This window comes from Acomys minous (genome assembly GCF_964271855.1).
Source record: "Acomys minous genome assembly, chromosome: 9".
In the NCBI taxonomy this organism is placed as follows: Eukaryota; Metazoa; Chordata; class Mammalia; order Rodentia; family Muridae; genus Acomys; species Acomys minous.
This window is the reverse complement of record NC_140490.1, coordinates 74,596,748-74,616,369: the sequence shown is the minus strand read 5'-3', so window position 1 is coordinate 74,616,369 and position 19,622 is coordinate 74,596,748.

Sequence of the window (19,622 nt, the reverse complement as noted above, 5' to 3'; positions counted from 1 at the left end):
CAGTTTCTTTATCCATTCTTCAGTTGAGAGGCATCTAGGTTGTTTACAGCCTCTGGTTGTTATGAAAAAAGCTGCTTCATGAAGCCTGAGATGTTCATGTGCCACATCTGTGCAGGGGCCGAGATCCAGCCTACACCTTGGGTGGAGTTTAAAAGTTTTACATATAAAACTCGAGGGCTGAATCATCATTATCATCTAAAAAGCCTGAGTTAATCAAAGTCTTTGATATGCTCAAACATCAGTAAGGAACTCAGCCTCTACTCTGGCCACTCAAAGTTTCACAGAGTTTAATTCTTTACTGCCCCCCCCCCCCCCGCCCAGAAAGTCTTTGGTACTCTTTGTAAAGGTTCATCAAACCAAAACTGAAAACAGAGACATAGAACTGCCTACAGGGCTCTGGCAAGTATTGTGAAGGAGAGGTTCAGTGTAAGCGATGGTCAGTGAGAAGACAGACATTGTCCCCCATAACAGGGCCCCTTGCCACTTTTCTATTCTCTAGGGCCAGGGGCTGGTTACACAGGAGAAACTTAGTGCAGCATGGAAGTATGGGGCAGTGACAAAATATCAGGTACATAGGAGCCTTTGCTGCTGAGGGCCTCGTGTGTCCCTTTCTAGGCAGCAGGCCCGGGAACTTGGTTGCGGGAAGGGAGAAGAAGTAGTGAGTTAAGCAAAGGAAGCACCAGCTGTGGCTAGAGGGACACACACAGACCTGCCTGATGCCCTTAGGAGCTTTTAAAACTCACAACAAGTTCCACACAGATGTCGCAGGAGGAGTCGAGCTCCTGCTTCCCCTTCAGAATTTATAAACACCAGCATGTTCTTCATGCTGGGATCTACTAGCCTGGCCTCTTTGATAACTTGGAAAAGAGCTTCTCAGACACTGTGATGGCACAGGATAGGGACCAACAGATGCCCCCATTTTGAACTATATCTTTTCACCTTTTTTGATCATATCCTCTACTTTTTAATTTAACATAATTTACCATTCTCATGTTTTAAAAAAGCAGTCATATGTGGACTGTATTTCAAATGTGAAAAATAATGAATTATAATTTAAGTAAAGTTAAGGTAATGTATGGCTATCCAAGCATAGCAAACCATAGCTTTAAGAGCGCTTGTCATTTTGACATATTTCTCTCAGATCTGTGTGCTTGTTCTAAGAAATTATTGTGGTTATTTAAAAACTCTCTGTTTCCTTCCTCCTAAGGATTACAGCAGCATTACAAATTTTGTGATTTTTCCTATTAATATTATTAAATTTTGACACTTAAACATACAGCATCATTTTCTTTTACTTTTTAATTTACAGTTATAAAATATATTCATTTGTCTTCTCAAATGTTTTATGAAATAGCTACATTGATATGTTTATATCTAGGATAATTACTTTATTTAGAACTTAGTGAGTCCCCATGATCAGAAAGAATGAATTACATAGACCTCAAGCATAGGGCTGACATCTTTCTGTTGGCTGACAGCAATTTATACTCCTCAGTCAATGTGTTGAGGTCCCTAGCTTTGTGTCCTCTGAACACTTGTTATTAGATGTATTGGTTACTTGTATTGTTCTCTTTTGTTTATGTTTCATTGGTTTCTATTCTAATTTTTTTTCAATCTGGTAGATTTGTTTGTACTTGGTGTTCAAAACTCTTGAATTGCATCATTGAGTTATTTATTTGTGTTCTTTCTGACTTCTTAAAGTAGGCAATCGGAGCTATAAATGTTACTCATAGGACTACTTTTAATGTTCCCCAGAGGCTTTGTTGTGTTGTGTTTTCATTCTTATCTAGGATGTTTTTATTTCTTCTTCTTTGACTCATTCACCACTTGGTAATGTGTTGTTAAACCTTCATAGGTTTGTCTAAGTACAAGATATTTTTTAATGTTTATTTTAACCTTTACTGCATTGTTGTCAGGTAAGAAATATGGAATTATATTTTCCACTCAAATTTTCTAGATTTTGTGTGTGTGTCTTCAAGTATGTGGTCTGTTTTAAAGAAATGCCTTATATATTTTATTCAGGGCTACTGAACAGAATATTCTTTAGTGTTTGTGTAGACTATTCTATAGATATTTCTTAGGCTCACATCACATAAGATTTTGTGTTTCTTGATTTAGTTGTTTTTGTCCAGACATCCTGCCTTGGGATCTTATTTCACATAATGAGTTCATTATTACACCAATTTCCACATTTTTGGTTAAAATAGCTTTCGTTCTTCTAGCTGTTCTTTAAACTTTCCCCTTTGCTTTGCCCCCATTTGTACTCCTATCCATATAGTCCAGGACTTGATTTTAAACAATCTCATTTAGGTTCCTTTGCCCCCCCCCACACACATACACCTGAGAATTAAGTAAATAAATCTGAAAAGGCCACTGTACCTTTTATTTCTGTTTCTCTTGTAAATTCATCTCATAATTTTTCACATCAGATTTTTCCTTAGTAGTTATTTCTTCCATAGAAAATAACACATTATAGGCTGGACATTGCAGCACACACATGGAATCTTAGCAACGCAGAGGTAAGGCAGGATGATTACAAGTTCAATACCAACTTAGACTATGTAGCAAAATCCTGTCTTAAAAAAATAAAGATAATGGTGGGTGAAAGTGTAGAAAGAAAGGAGAAGACAAAGGGGGAAAAAGAGAAAAGAAAGGAAAGAAAGGATGGAAGGAAAAGGAAGAAAAAGGGAAATACACAATAATGCATTGTCTGATTCTAGCAACACTGAACACTGAGCACCACTGTTTGCACAACTATTGCACAAACCATGACATGATTCTTCAACATGTGTATTGGAAAGGAAAGTAAGTAAACACACTCTCCTTTTCTCTGTGAGTCTTGGAATCCCTACCAGTTTGCGTTTTGAAAATTGTCAGGGTTTCATCTGCCTGAGACCAGAGTTCATACTGTTTCTGAGTCAACATTCTGTTCCAGCTAGTAACAAAACACTGCTTGTCACGCCTCTGCACATGGTAGGCTAGGCTTTCAATTTCTCAAGGAAATTGTTTTTTTTTTTTTAATTTGTTGATTGGCTGGTGGTGTTTCTGCTTTCCCTAAGACTTGCAGAAAAATCTTACAACCTGCCAGGTCTTGTCACAGAGTAGAAGACCCTACCAGGCTGTGATATCCATCTCTAAGAGGCATGTCTCAAAGGGACCAAAGTACAAAACTTTTGTCCAAACGTAAGCATTTACCCCTCAGCCTATGTATTGTAGGGCATCTGTCTAATTCCGAGCTCCCATCACTGTAAAATGTTTCTGTATTAGCTCTGCTCAGAATTCATTCTTTATTCTGGCGACCTGGGGTTCGTTTAGTTTTCTCTCTGGATGTGTTCGGCAATTGCCTTGGCATGATAACTTGGTGCTCACGAGCATTGTATTCTTGTGACAAGAGGCGAATCTGTAACCATTCCTCTGTCTTGTTTGAAGCTCAAGCTTCACTTCCCATGTAGGAAATTGTCACTTGGGTGCAGGGGTGGGGGGAAGGGCCATTCTGCAATTGCTTTTTATGGGCGTTTATTAAGGCATTGAATTTCCTTAATGAACAGAAGCCCCAAATACATCTATGAATGAGTTGAATGACATACATACCTTCAAGTAAGGAAAGTAATTTCTGTTCCAGAAGCCACTATTTATCTTTTGTGTCTTAGACTGTGGCTCTGTTATTTTAAATCTGTGGTTTCAATAATGAAACTTTTCAGAATTAACATATGGAACTGAATTTTTGCTAAACTATTTACTCCTCATTTTTTGCTTCCAGGTTTAGTTTAACATGATCCCTCCCTGTAGCTACCATGCTTTGTAGAAATGTGTTCTCTTACAGAGCCAAGGAAATGTAAAACAAAAATGACACACACACACATGTCCCCAAAGTATCCATCTGTTCATTCACCCTTCTGGAATTTAGGAATTTTTTCATATACTAGAATGGAGACTTTTCCTCTTTAAGGCTTGTATATTTGATATTTTGTGAAACCTGCTAAATCTATAACAGCACAAGGTGACTCCAGAAAATCAGATAGCAAGTGTTATTTCCAATGGCCCTCTAGATAATACGGTGTGATTTTCACTTTAAGAAACAAGAATGAGAATGAAAATTAAGTGCTCGGAGCTGGGAAAGTAGGATTGTTTTACAGTAGTGAGTATCGGGCACAGAGAATGGTGAGTGGCAGCCAGCTAGGAGCTGAAATGTACAGGAAAATACCTCATAGCTAAATATAGGCAAAGGGAATCGCTACTCACTAAAGCCTTCTTCTGAAATATGTCTTAAGATTGTTTTTCAAGTTATTTTCTCTATAGTGAAACCCCCCAGAGAATTCATAAGATCTCTATACTTGCAACTTTGCAAGATCAGAAAGATTAGGCTCCAGCGCATCCTCAGGCCGAAGCTCTGCTGAGTGAAGAACTGGACCCAGCTGTAACCCAGGCCGTGCGGCAACAACCTACCACCTCTTTCTCGGAAGAAATGAGAAGACACCGATTTGTTTTTCTAGTTTAAATATAATAAATGTTTCCAGAGCATAAATAATAATTGTTGCATGGATCTTACAGTAATGAAGTAAAGATGGCTGCTAAAATGTGAGTGGTTTTGGAGTCGTGAACTGCACTCACAAATGTTGCCACGAGAATGCTTGTAGAGGACACCGGAAGTGGGAAGGCATGCCCATGGCCGCTCACGTTAGCAGGCAAGCCAGGGCCAGGACAGCTAGGTAACTCCAAGGAGGCAGAAACAAAAATTCAAGCATACCATGTCAAGCGCATCTGCAGATAGCTGTGCTTTTTGCCAAGTTCCGCTGGTGTTTGGAGGAGGAATCAGGGCATAGTTGCAGGACCTTCACTGTCTTAAAGAAGTATGTAAGAATGTCAGAGAATGAAAATTAATTTGATTATATTAGTTTAAAAATATTTTTAAATAAAATGGTCTTATTGTGTTTCCCTGGCTGACCTAGAACTTGGTTTGTAGAGCAGGAAGGTTACAAAGCTGAGAGATGCACCCTAGTGTATCTATATGATGCATACTGTGGTATGTGGCTTGCATGTGTGCAGTGTAATATGCACATATATATATATATATGAATAAACATGTGTGTTGAGTGGTGCCCAGAAGCTGGAGAAAGACATCCAAGAAGAAAGAGCTGCTTCCCTGCTGCTAGGATTAAAGATTTGTACCACTATGCCCAATTAAGAATAAATAATTCTTAATAATCATTTTAAAATAATAAAAATTGCAAAAATAGGTCTGGGAAGATTGCTCAGTTCCTAAGAAAACTCATTGCTTATATGTGAATATCTGAATTCAAGTCGTTAGCACACACATTAAAATCTAGGCACAGCTCCATGAACCTGTAAACCCTATGCATGGGAGATGGAGACAGAACAATTGCTGGGAGGGAAGTTGACTTGCTTTGAACTCATTGAGAGATCTTGTGTCAAGGGAATGAGTGTCCTGGGTGTCCTTCTCCAGATTCTGGACACCAAGCAACACAAAAGTTCATTCATACATACATACATACATGTATATATGCATATATATATATACATGCACATATATATACATGCGCAGATACACACCACACATATGCATTATGCACATATACTACACAATATAATGGACCCATTGACAGCACACATATGCCACATACATACATTATATACTTATACCAAACAGACAGACATAAGGCACACTTATAGAGAACATATTTTATCACACATCTATCATATATGTATTGCATACATAAACTATATTTGACACATGTATATCACACACTTAACACACAAATGCAACACGCAGCCATCACACAGTACACCACACACATATTCCACACATACATACTACAAAATATATCACAAATTTATATGAGACATACATACCACACACATGTTGCACATATACTACACATGCCACTCCATACCATGTACAGACATTCCACACATATACCATACACACAAACCACACATACATACCATATATATATATACCACATACATGTGATGTACATGAAAGCAAAACAATAACAGCCTAATTCAGTATGGTCATTTGCTGACTGCTTCATGTTTGAACGTAGATTAATATATTTTATGTTTGGCTGATGCATTGGCCATTATGATTAGTTGCTATATATCTATCATCAATAAATTACTAGACAATAAAAGTTTAAATATGTAATAAATTTCTGGGAAAAATTCCCTGTACTTCTGAGAATGCTAAGGAGAAATAATGAAACTGTAGTGACTTCAATAACCAAAATACTCCTTTATGAGTCTTTTGATTGGCAAGCCACCTTTTCTAAGATACATTTTTAGTGTGCTTTGGTGTGCAGTTTATAAAAGCTCATTGTAGTTCATGTTTCCGGCACATCTGTGAGGAAGTGAAAAAGTAAAATGGGTTTTGGTGAAGACGTCATATAGTGTCATTTGGCGTAAGAAGAAAGAGAAAGCCATGGAAGCCAGCTATCCCTCTATGGCAAGATAGAAGTTTCCTGCTATTAGTCAACTGAAGAAATGGACCCCTTGTGGCCTCAGAGCCACTCACCCATAGCAGTGCTGTGTGGAAGTCAAGGTTCTGATGCTGGTGTTTTGAGGGACACATTCAAGTGTTCTGTGATATTTGGTGCAGAGAAACAATTTGTCAGAGAAAAGATAAAGGGCATTGTGATGGGCCTCACATTGATGCTCCTTCCTTCCAGCTATGCTGGTCTCCACCCAGCCTGCTGGCCTTTGGATTCTACCCTTGTAGGGCCTGTGCTCTACCACAAGACTCTCTTCTTCTTTGCATTTTAGTCAGAGAAGCAAAAGACACTAGGCTAATGGTGGATTGTCAGTAATACAGGGCTGCTGAGGGAAGAGGACCTTTCAATAGCAAACAGTGTACAGTAGGTATGAATAGATGTTTGTTTGAAACAAAGGACCATTTCTAAGAGCTAATTACAGGAAACCAAAGTTAAAGGGGAGAAATAATGCTGCTTTTCTTATGACAATGTCTTGCCTTCTACCAGGATCAAAAATATGGACTCTGGGATGGCAACATGCTAGGGTCCTAACTCCTCTTGGAAATGATATTCAGGTCAGGAGCGCAGATTTTCTGTACCATGGCAAAAATAGAAAGATTAAAGGATAAGATGAATTGGAGGAAAATAGTAGAACTGTAGTAGTTTTAGTCCAATACAAAACAACATAGCTGCGTAGTCTTCTTGACTGCCAAGATTGGCATTTCCTTTACCAATTATGTATGCAACTTCCAACAGTTCTTTATAAAATGTGAATCACCAGTGGGTCAGCCTCACACATTGCTGTCAAGGCTAAATCACCTAGTATATGTAGCATACTTGTGAGAATACCAAGTATGTAGTGAGCTCACCACAACCTTGGACTTTGGAGATCAGCACTAGGGCATGGGGTGCCCTTCTCTACCCTCCATCTGCTCCCAACTCCCAAAGCTGTTTTGCCTGTTGGGCCTTACTTACACATTGCCTGACAGGAGTCAATCTCATGGCTTCTTATCTAGACCTGAGTTTAAAATTCAAGAGAATGGAGGTTATTTTGCTTGAGGATATTCAGCTTCCAGGTCACCCAGCCACTGTGAGAACTTTATATACCCAAGGTGAAGGGGGACTCTACAATCCCAACTCCTCAGTCAGCCCACCCAGCAAAGCCACAAGTAAGGCTTATTGCTCATGTACTTTTGTGAAATATCAAAGTCAAGGACCAGAGTTGATTACTTATTTAAAGATACATGGCAACCAAGAAAAAAACTAAGTTCTTAACTAATTCCAAGAAGATTATGTAATTTTTAAAATAAGATCAAAAGACAAACTGGTCCTTTGCCTTGGTGGGCAACAAACATGAATGCTTACTTAGTCTAGCACTTTTGAGCATTGCATCATCTAAGAAACATCTTTAAAGACTTACAAATTCAGGAAAAGTTAGCAAATAGTAGGCAAGAAATAGTAAAAGAAAAATAAAATGAAATCCATCTTAAACAAACTTGAAAAATGCTTCATTAAACAATGAGTTAAACCTATTTATTATAAGCATTCTCACATTCTTCTGCATGCTTAATGTATTAGTTATTTTCCTCTTGGCTATGACAAAGTACTTAGCAGAGACAGCTTAATGAACAAAAGTTTTAATTTGGCTCAAAGTCTGAGGATACAATCCATTGTCGTGACAATATCATGGTGACAGGAGCAGGCATGTGGCAGCAAGTTACATAGTTCCAACAGTGGGGAAGTAGGAAGTGATATTTCTGTTCTACTTCACTCATTCTCTCCTTTTATATATGGTGCAGGACCCTGGTCCAAGAAATGACGCTGCCTACATTCAGATTAGGCCATCCCTCCTTAGTTAAACCTTTTAGGAGATATTTTCTTAGAAACTCCAGAGGAGCGTTTACATAGCCATTCTAAAGCTAGTCAAGCTGCCAAAGAGTTCCCACCACACTCCTATTGGACTCCACAATGTACACTGCATTTATAATGAATTTGATGCTAGGAGATTTTTTTCAAGTAAGACCTCATTCTCTTTCGCTTAAAAATGCCATTTTTAATAGGAACGTTCCTACGGTGCTTAAATTCCCAAAACATTGAAATATTTGGAGATGGTGCATGAAAGGAAAAACACTGTTAGGTTTTTGTCCAGATTGATGATGGTGATAACAGAGTTCATGGTACCGGTAATCCCTATAGAACCCTGGTGACATGGTCTCTGGATCACAAGCACAAGCACGCATGTGTGTGATTTTTCTCTTATTTATCATCCTGCTTTTGTTCACATTCATTGAGGAGCACAAAATGTGCTATCATAAAGCTAAGACAAGTGTTTCTCTTTAGAAATAATCACTGAGAGGAAGCAAGGAAAAGATAGGAAAGAAAAGGTGCATGTAAAAGGACGAGTGAAGCTGTTAGTTGTCATGGTCAAATGCTGTGGTCATGGTCGGAATACAAAGAAAGCGAGACTTTCAGCATCAAAGAAAAGTTTTCAAAATAGGTTTGAAAACTTGAACACATAGTTGCATAATTTTCCCTCTTTCATTTCCTCCCCCAACCCTCCTAGATACGCCTTCCCCATGCTCTTTCTTAAATTCATGGTCTGTACTTCTTTTACTGATGATATATGTGTGTGTGGAAATGGTAAAATCGTAGTCTATATTTCTTTCATTGTTGGTGTGTGTGTGTGTGTGTGTGTGTGTGTGTGTGTGTGTGTGTGTGTATTCCTGTATATGTCAATGCAAACTGTTCAGTTCATGTAATGATATCTGTCTACAAATTCTTTCTTTAGAATGGCTATAGTCTTGGGTTTATAGAAAGCCATGAGGCTGGGCGCTCGTGGTGGTTCATGCCTTTAATCCCAGAACTGAGGAGGCAGAGGCAGGTGGATCACTGTGAGTTCGATGCCAGACTGGTCTACAGCAAGTCCAGGAAAGCCAGAGCTACACAGAGAAACCCTGTCTTGAAAAACAAAAAACAAAACAAACAAGCAACAACATAAAGACAAAAACAAAAGAAAGAAAGAAAGAAAAAAAGGAAGGAAGGAAGAAAGCCATGAGGGAAATACACAGCTTTGTGTTTTAGATCCATTTTCCATGTTATTCAATCTTTCGTTAGCATGGTAGACATATAAAGATATACTAAGTACATTGTTTTCTGCGTCCTTTGCTTTGTACCCTTTATGTAAGAGCAGGTCAGGAAATCTAGAATTTTAATTGTTACGGAGATACTGTTAAATCAAGCTGCAAAACATCTGCTTATAACTAGTTAGGCCATCAGTCTGCATGAACTTACTTCTTTTTCACTCCAGAATTCTATCCACAGTGCATTCAGTCATTTGGTTCTTTAGATACCTATTGGAAATGATAGTTACTCCAGCTTCTTTAATTTTGATACTCACAACAGCCTTAAGGCATACTGAAACATACCTCAACACCTTAGAAGACCTTCAGTTAGGATCTTTGTAGGATGTATTTTCCATGGCTATCCAGGCATCCTGGATTTGAGGAGAAGAATCTTGAAGTAACCTTCAACTTTTGTCAAACTGTATCTTAAAATCTATCAAAAAGATGCTGACACAGGCTGCCAAATTTATGTTTGTTTTTGTATTATACATATGCCCACACACATGATATATATACACAAGCACACATCTGCACAATACACTCAATTTCATCCACTTCAAAAAAAAAAGTTCACTAGAGGTTGTAAAGTAGTAGGCAGGTCCCATATATCCACACCAAGTTTCTCTAATGGTTCGTCGTACATACAGAACCTGGTATTGGCACAACTGCATACTGTGCATAGGCTTGTAATAATTGTGTCATCTGCTTTCCCAGACAGAACCTCCTTGTTGGGATCCAGAGTCAACCGAGTGAGCAGACTGAGGTACCATGACATTGCAGTTGCCTCCCTTTGTGAGCTAAGTTTGTGGGTTTAGTCCTAGCTGTCCTGTTTTACCTTCGAATTGATAATGGTTTCCCAACGTACAAACTGATAGGGTTTAATTAATTCCATATGACGTATGCTACAGTTCTTTGCTGCCATGTTTTAAGCTACCCCACCACGTAGCCACATTTGTCTCACTGGTCACATACACACCCACAGCATAGTGATAAAACTTCATAGGAACAGTCATTTCTCATCTCTTGACAGTGTGTTTGCTCAGTGGCTGACCAAACTCGGCCTAGATTGGGAAAACTTGAGGGTAGAGGTTCTAGAACCATCTGAAGGCCTCTCCCATATCACATGGGAGAGACAAGGGAGGCAGGGGTTACCAGTAGTATCTCTGTTCTGCTTTGTCATCTCTCCCAAGTTGGCCAGCACAGGAGTCGGAGTTTGGGAGGTGGTAAATGTGTTATATGTGCACTCGGGAACACTGCAGTATGGAGAGAGCCTGACAGAGACAACAAGGAAAGCAAGAAGCTGTGTGCATTTTCTGACAGCTCAGAGGTCACACCTCATTTCCTTAGGAGCAACATCACAGGAAGAGGATTTAGACTGCCTTTGGTAGACAGATATCAGAGGACGTAAGATAAGTAATGTTATTGGGAATTACTGCAAAAATCAAAAAATAGTAAAAAGAAAAAAAAACCTAAAACTAATATTTAAGCTTTTAAAAGCAACCAAGATATGCCCCAATCAAGACCTTATTAAATAAACACTTAAAATTCTGTCAGAATGTTTGATTTCCTGAATAAATCCATTCATTATCCACACATACGTAACTACACACAGAAATGCACACATATACAGACACCCACACGCACAAGCACACACACAGGTGCAACAACACGCTGACTTCCCTTTCTGTCTTATACCCGTGTTCTCAGCCAGAGCTGCTGCCCAGAAGCCACACCTCAACACTGGCAGTCAACCAGTCCACCATCGAGATACAACTGTGCCTATTTAGACCTTGCCGGTGGGTTCACGTAAAATGCTTTTGGTTTGTCTGAAAATTGGATTATGAATCCCAAGAGAAGGAACTGAAATCACCAAACTTCTTCCACATGCTGTGCTAAAAAGAACACATCACCACATGAATGAGCTTAGTAATTAGTTTACCAAGCCATCCAGCACCATGTAAATGACCTGTGATAAGTGACTGGGCAGCCAAAGGGACAGGAATCATTCATTATTTCCATAATTTGACGGAAAATATCATTTGCGTTTCCCATTGTTGTCTGAGAAGTGGTGTGTGACAAGACCTGCAAGGATATACGGCGCCCTCTGACTCTCTAACGACACGTGTGTGTGTCTACATACGTGTGTGGCTTCAGCAAGGATTCTTTCCTGTGAGTACCAAAGTCGCCTGGCAGGTAACGCCAGTGTTGTGCCGAAGGGAGCGTGGGTACAAGCACTTGTTCTGTGCATACCTTAAAGGGTCAGACACTCTTGCTTCCCTTCTAGAATTTCCATCACAGGTCCTGGGACTCATAAAATACGCTCGTGCCTTTATCCTGATACAGCTTTTGATTTTACATTCTTCTGCTTGAAGTCTTCTTCCGGTGTCTCTGGCTAAAAGATTACTGTAACTAAATATGTGAGTGTCCCTCTCTTCAGCTAGTGCATCCATGAACTGCAGGGCAGCCTTGTCTAAAGAGAATTCAAGCAATCAGAGCGTAAATGTGGCATTTGGATATACTAGAGTTTCTTAAAAGCCAAGATCATCTAATGAATTTACCATTAAAGGCCCCAGGTAGATGACACATATCACTTTAGAGCACTTGCCATATGCAAGTGTTAACACGCCACTTTAGGAAACCTTATCTCTTTGACAATGACACACATCTGCACAGCTGGTATTGTTGTCATTTCCCAGGAAGCAACACTAAACTCCTAGAGACAGAATGGATAGAGTCACAGGACTGAGCACACTCGCCACTGCCTTCAGCTACTGTGTGCACCGCTCTCGGGGCTGAGGAGGAAATGGAAGGCAGGGTGGGAAGAAGCCCACAGAGGCCTCAGGAGGCACATAAGTAAAGACTTAAAAGAAGGGAAAGTTAGCTGGAACTAATGAGGGAGGGTCCCTCGGCCCAGGAACAACACTGGTTCTGGGAAATTTCCACATTTGCGGAGCTGGGGGATCATTATGTTTCCAGCTGAACGGCAAATGGTTCCAGCTCTGTCTGTCTCCACTTGGCTCCCTCAGTTCCTGGTTGAGCAGGGGCTCCTCTTACAAAAGATACAGGTCTGGAATAGGAACCGAAAGAGAGAGAAGGAACACAAACTACTGCTGACCTAGGAAGCCAGGTGTAATTCAGGGAAACCACAGCCGCACCAGGTAAAAGCTGGAAAGAAAGATCCAAGCTGGTTAAAGCACTATCAGGGCTGAAGAGCAGAACTGTTCTGACCCGAGCTTTTGCAGACTTCAGCCTTGGCATTCGAGACTTTGGGGTGAAGAGGAATGGCCAGTGGTAGTTCTTACACCTGGTGGGGAGTTCTCTGGGATGACATTGCTACTATTTACTGTTTTGTGTCCTACAACTTTACACATCTCTAACTTTGCTTCCCTCTAATTGTATTTTATTAAATGCATTGCAAACTCTCTATTCTACATAATTGTTTTGGTTTGGCTTATGTTAAAGACTTGTTGCTTTATGTTAAAACCTGTGTTGCTACTGGGAGGGAGCAGATGGGAAGCTATAAAAGGTGGCTTGTTATGAGAGGAAATTAGGTAAGTAGAGACATACACATGAGAGAGACAGCGGACCCAATCTCTCTTTTTTGTGCGTCCTGGCCATTGTAGAGTCACCAGATCTGCTCTGTCGTTTATTTTCCTCACGTTGTACTGTACTTCCACAGGCCCAAAGAAGCAGTCTCCCAGACCAGACGGAGGCCTCTGAAACACAGGAACAAAATAAACATCCACCTTTGAAGCTGACTTATCTCAGGCATTTTTTGTAGTGTTTCTCACACTACAGTGTGTGCGTATGAATCACTTAGGAGGTATTTCTGAAGTTGGCTCTAATTCACTAAGTTGGAGGTGAGGTCTAAGCTTCTCACCTCAGTTTTCAGAGACCCCTGTTAGGCGACTGTATCCTACCTGTTTTACACTTTATGCCGGATACTGAACTCCGGGCTGTGCACAAACTAAGCAAGCACCTTACCTCTGAGCTACACTCTGGCACTGCACTATTCAAAAGAAATAAAGTCATCCTAGCACAAGAGCATGAGGAGTTACTTTCTCTCAAGCAAAACAACAGTCTCCTCCATCTCTGCTGGTCCGTTGTGTCACCTCACTGCTTCTCGCTCAGTGCTAAGATGATGCTTCAGCTAATGACAGAGACAGATCCAGGAGGGGCCGGCTTGGGTCTTGCTTTCTTCCCAGTGTCTGTTTTGCCTGCTATCCTCCCCCCACCTTGCATGGCTGGACTTCTTCCTCTCTGGAGGGAATTCTGCTGAAGCAGCTGTTTCCTCCCCACCCCAGCCGGTGGCCTATAGAACTGCGGGGATGCAGAGCTCCGTCACATGAGATGTCAGCCAGTTTTGCCTCCTCCTGAACAAGGGGATGTCTAAGCCCCACTCCACAGGGCTCATGCATGCTCCCCCTCACTCAAATCACCCACTTTGAAAAGCCTGAACTGCGCATGTTTGGTAACATCAGCTGTGGGCCTGGTTCAAGTTCAAGACTCAGCCATAAAGACCATATTTGGATCCATTTTTGTTCCAGGTCAAACATTCCAATTTAACACATTTATCCCATGATTTCCTAATGCTATCAAATGACACATCATTTTATTTTTTTTCCTTTGTTTTTCTCTTTCAACTAATTTATTTAATGGGTCCAAAATGGGTGATTAGACCATAAAAACATGTGGTATCCTAATTGGATTTTGAAAATGTGTAAACATGGCCCTTCAGTGGCTTGCTATTACCATCTGGACCAAATATAAACTTCTGACCATTGCCTTCAAACTGTCCTCCTCTGAGCCCCACCCTGTTCCCACTCTCACGTGTTACTTCTGTCCTGTGTCACATAGCCCGCTGCTTCTTCATGACAGCTTCTTAGTTTTCAGGGCTCTTTCCCCGATTTCTGTCCTGAGGCTTCTGTGGGAGCTGGCTGGTGGGGGGGGGGGCCGCAGGGGGGGTCTGCAGGCTGTCTCCTGTGCCAGTCTCAACAGTTTCCCAGACTCAGCAGCCAATCTATTCCCAAACTAACCCCTTTCTACCCACTATGACCCACACTTCACCTGGAGGTCTGCCAGTTATCATGGTAAGATTTGCCTTGTTCATGAATATGTGTGATTCCATAACAGAAACCTGTTTGCTTCCTATGCGCTGGGTTTTAAGCAACTCGCTGGTGACCAGTGGTAAGTAAGCAAGATGTAGGAAGACAATGTCCTTCATATCACATAGCTTCCATTCAGGCTTAGGGAGGTTGATGCTGAGCAGAAAATACACAAATAATAATTTCAGTTGGTGAGAAAGTACTATCTCAGGTCAGGTGTTGTTGTTTTTTTTAATATTAATTTACAGACTGTGTGTGTGTGTGTGTGTGTGTCTGTGTGTGTGTGTGTGTGTGTGTGTGTCAGGAGAAACTTGTGGGAGCTGTTTCTGTCCTTCTGCCATGAGGATTCTAACATGGAACTCAGGCTGTCAGGTTTGGCAGCATCTACCTTCATCTACTGAGCTATCTCATTAGCCCATGAGTTTATTTATTATCTGAATTATTTCTCTCTCTGTCTGTCTCTGTCTGTCTCTGTCTGTCTCTGTCTGTCTCTGTCTGTCTCTGTCTGTCTCTGTCTCTGTCTCTGTCTCTCTCTCTCTGTCTCTCTCTCTCTCTGTCTCTCTCTCTCTATCTCTCTCTCTCTCTCTCTCTCTCTCTCTCTCTCTCTCTCTGTGTGTGTGTGTGTGTGTGTGTGTGTGTGTGTGTGTGTGTGTGCACTTTTAACAACCTTCCATGTTCTGAGTGAATAATCATTGACTCTGCTGAGTGAAAACTCACTGGAACATGGTGGTATTCTGCTCACACTGTGAGTTCTGCTGTCCCTATTGGAATGCCACAGTGGTGCAGGGAGCAGTGCTGATGGGCCAGAAAGGTGAGCCCTCACCAGGGAAACTAAGGCAACAAGGAGAACAGCGTTGCTCCTGCCTTAGATCTCGTAATCTGGCAGAGTTCACTTCATTTAGGATGGAATGTCCCACTCCAAATAGCCCAATCAAGAAAATACCTTCAAGTAACTGATCAAACAACAACAACAAAAATCATTCCCAACAGTTTATCTCTTCGTTCTTTCCAGATCCAGTAAGGTTGACAAACAAGATTAATTCTCAGGGCATTTTAAAGTTTGCATGTAATAGAAACTGTTTTAATGTCTCAAGAGATTCATTATGAGGCCCGGCATGCCAGTTAAATATTCCTGAGGAGACGAGTCACCGATTCAACGATGATAAGAAAGGTAGCCCAGAGCTTCTCAAACTTTGTTTGGATTTATCGGGGTCCTTGCTTAAAAAACAAAACAAAACAGTATTCCAAGTAATACACCAGTGGCTCCCATAGTGAAACTGTAACACAGCCTTTAGGTGACATCAGTTAAGACATTAGGATGTACAAATAAAAGCAAGGACTGTGAACAGGAGATGGATACACAGATGGAGCCATTAATACTGAGCTGTAAGGTAGAAGACACATCCATGGCAGGACTCCAGGTCTGTAGGCACAGGATGGAGTACTCATCCTTACTATCACCCCTGTGGCTGTGTTCATGCTTGGCAAAGTAAGCACAACAGGGTCTCCTTCCTCAGACTTTCACGATAAACTATGATCTTTGAGTTACAGGTATAAGAATCATTTTGATGATAAACAGTTAACACAGACTGTGTGAAATGTAATTTTTTACTCAATTTTCACCAATATCCATTTAAATTGCCTTCGCAGAGCCACATTTCCCTGAATGAGTAAGTTGTTTTTAAATTTTTGCTCATACAACAGGGTATTCCAGACTACTAAATCTAAAGATATTCATATTCCAAGGCTCATCAATAAGCCACCACATGTTATTACCAGATATTATATCACAGAGGACAGAGAGACACCGGGATGGTCCCATTTTACCAGACATCACCCTATCGGGCTTTCTCCAGGTTATAGAAAAGGTAGGAAGGATTCTCAGCAAAGACCTGGACCATAAGAACACAGAAGAATATATGTCCCCACCCTATAAAATGAGTAAATTCCAGGAAAACCATCCACAGAAATTGGAGAAATTACAAAAAAAGGAAAACTGATGTGTCCTTGAGAATGAGGGCCCATTTGCACCTGAAAAGCTGACCAACCGACTCAAATTATCATAAGAAGACAAGGTCCCAGAGTCCCTGTAGGGCTTCTTGATGTACCTCCCTGAGGTACAGCACAGACATATGGAAACACACTGGCTACAATCGACTTCCCAGTCTAGAAATTTCTGGAGATACGTTTAAAAGAACTTACATAAATAATGGCAGAAGTATCTGGAAAGGGTAAATTGACCACCAAGACAGTTCAATTCCATGTTCACCGGACTTTGAAGGAAAACCCAAGTTCCACTCCAAGGAACTCTGGATGCATGGAGTGCCTTCAGTTACTACCTACCAAGATAAAACCTGAGATGCTCACTCTAGGCTGAAGACAGGTGAGGCTACATCAAGGGAAATGGAGACAACTCAAAAAGACATATATAGCACACGTGTCAAAACCACTGGCAGCAGATGGGACTAGGAAAAACCTCAGCAGTGCTCACAAGTGCTTTACATCCACAGCTAAGCAACCATTTAGGAAGGATTTCTCTGAGCCCTTGATTTTCCTTTGGGCTCCTAGGAAGAGAGGAGCTTAGGAAGGGGGGGCAGCGTGGCTTCAGAGACAGATCTTGCCCCCACCCCTTTTCTAAGCAGCCCGAGTCACAGCTCTAGCTTTAAATTGGAAATGCAATTAAGAGTTTAAATTAAGCCACACTAAGTTTTAATTACCAAATGTGACCAGGAAGTTATGGAATACACCCAAGATTTTGTTAAGGGAAGAGAAAACAGCGTATTCTACATAGCACAATTCAGCACTGATTTCTGCTTCCTTTTTTTTTTTAAAGTACAGAACACCATGTTCATTTTCCTCAGATTTTAGCTGTAATCCCTTCAAGATTCCATTGTCATACAAGTTTTCACTTACAGCAAATTCCATGCTGTCATGTTCAAATAATTCAAGAATATTAATCCCCCCTTTCCATCTTAATTTTGGCATATTTCTAGTATTGCATGCTAGTTTCACTCATTGATCACTGCACATTAAATCATTCACCAAAAGTTCAAAGTCAAGCGTTTGGTCTTTTGCAAGAAAATCTATCTGGCACTGGAGACTACATCTCCAAGGCGAGGAAATCAGAGCATTTCCAAAGCACTGTGTCTAAGGTCGGAAGTGCTGCCCTATACATTCTGGCAACAAGAGCCATCCTCTGCATCAAAGAGGGGAACTTGATGGCTTCCATTCTGATTCTAAACCTGAACTTGCTGTCATTAATATGTGACCACTCTTCCAAATGAGCCACTTCATTCTAGATTAAGAAGGTCTTTTTGCAGTGCAATATACCTTTGGAAAGCCCTGTTCCATGACAGTAATCTAAATAGCAATGACAGAATCACTCAGGCTTAGCAGAAATGTATCAATAAGTCAGGTCAGCATGCAATCTGAGAAATGAGACCCACTCGTGATCCCTATATGATGGTTTCTGTGACAACCTTCACCTTATCAACCACAAAGAAAGAAAACGTGTTTTAAAATAAAATTATCTTTGCTTCTTCTCATTAGTTTTAAATTTACATCTGAATCTGTAAGCTTCACATTGATTGATGATAACACTATGTACTTCTTTCCCAGGAGCCCCAGGGGCTCTCTTTTCTAGGTTTATGATGACCATATGACTGACTAGCAAAGATATATATTAAAATAAAGGCCTTTGCTTCAGTAGATAATCATGAAACTTTCAGAAATCATGTCACAATCTTAAAGTAGTGGCTCTTCGATAAGCCAACTATTCAGTCAATAAATGCCATCTGTGCGATCATCGGAATGGCTGCCAAGTGAGGTGACCTTAAAATGTGAGGGAAAAGTAGAGGAAGAGGAGGGTGGGTATCCAAAATAAAACCAAGTATTTTACAGCAGGAGGCTTTCAAGCACACTGGCTGGGTTCCATCGAACCCCATTCATATCTGGAAGTCTTTATTGTTGGATTAAGGCTAGAAATCAATGACCACTATCCTCCTGAGAGTCTGAAACCTGAAACAAACATATTTCTCCAAGCACCTTTGCAAATGCACTTAATTTTCCATGAGAACTCACTGTTTTGACCTGGCTCCTGGAATTCAAGGGAAGGGTGGAAAGTCGAATCCAATAAATGAATAACTTTTAGGAACTTCAAACTTGATTATTTCTGATGGCACTCCATTGTGGAAAAAAAAAAAAACCAAGCTAGTTTGCACTTAGGTAACTCAATGAAAGGGGAGCCCGAGAGCATACAGCCACTGTACGCTGATGAGCCTTACTCTATATCTTGTTGGCTCAGAGCGCCTTTGTTTGGAATCTAGCCCCTGGTCAAGGGTCAGCTAACGAAAGAGGGAATGAGATTCAAATGATTTAATTAGTTTCTCGGGGATTCTCTATGGTTGGCAATAAAAGAAATACTTTCTGGGAGATCGGGTTCTTACCCTGAAAGTTCGGATAGGATAAAGTTCTTGAAAGACCAAGATCATTTTCAGCCCATTGTTCTAGCCTGCCTCTGAACTGGGTTTTCTTCTGAAGGCTTTGGAGCCAAAATTTTAGGTCATCCTCACAACCACGTTTCAGAGTCACCAATGAGCATGCGTCTTTCAAACATGAATGCACAAAGGCCCGCCCTCTTACCAGCACTTCACAAACACAGTACATTCAAGGAGCCACTTGAAAGGCAAGCTGGTTTCGCTTGCAAATGCTGTGAATGAACATTGCAATCTACTATACACATATCCTGGCTGGTTCAGAGGTCAAGTCCTCCAAAAGTTTTCCTCCTCAGAATGAGGGCAGTTCACCAACTATGCTGGAACCTTCTTCGAAGTCAGTATTGAGGGGCAGGGGTGTCTCGATTCAAGCATCTTTGGAATGGTCATGGCCTTCCCTAACAATAGACGCTA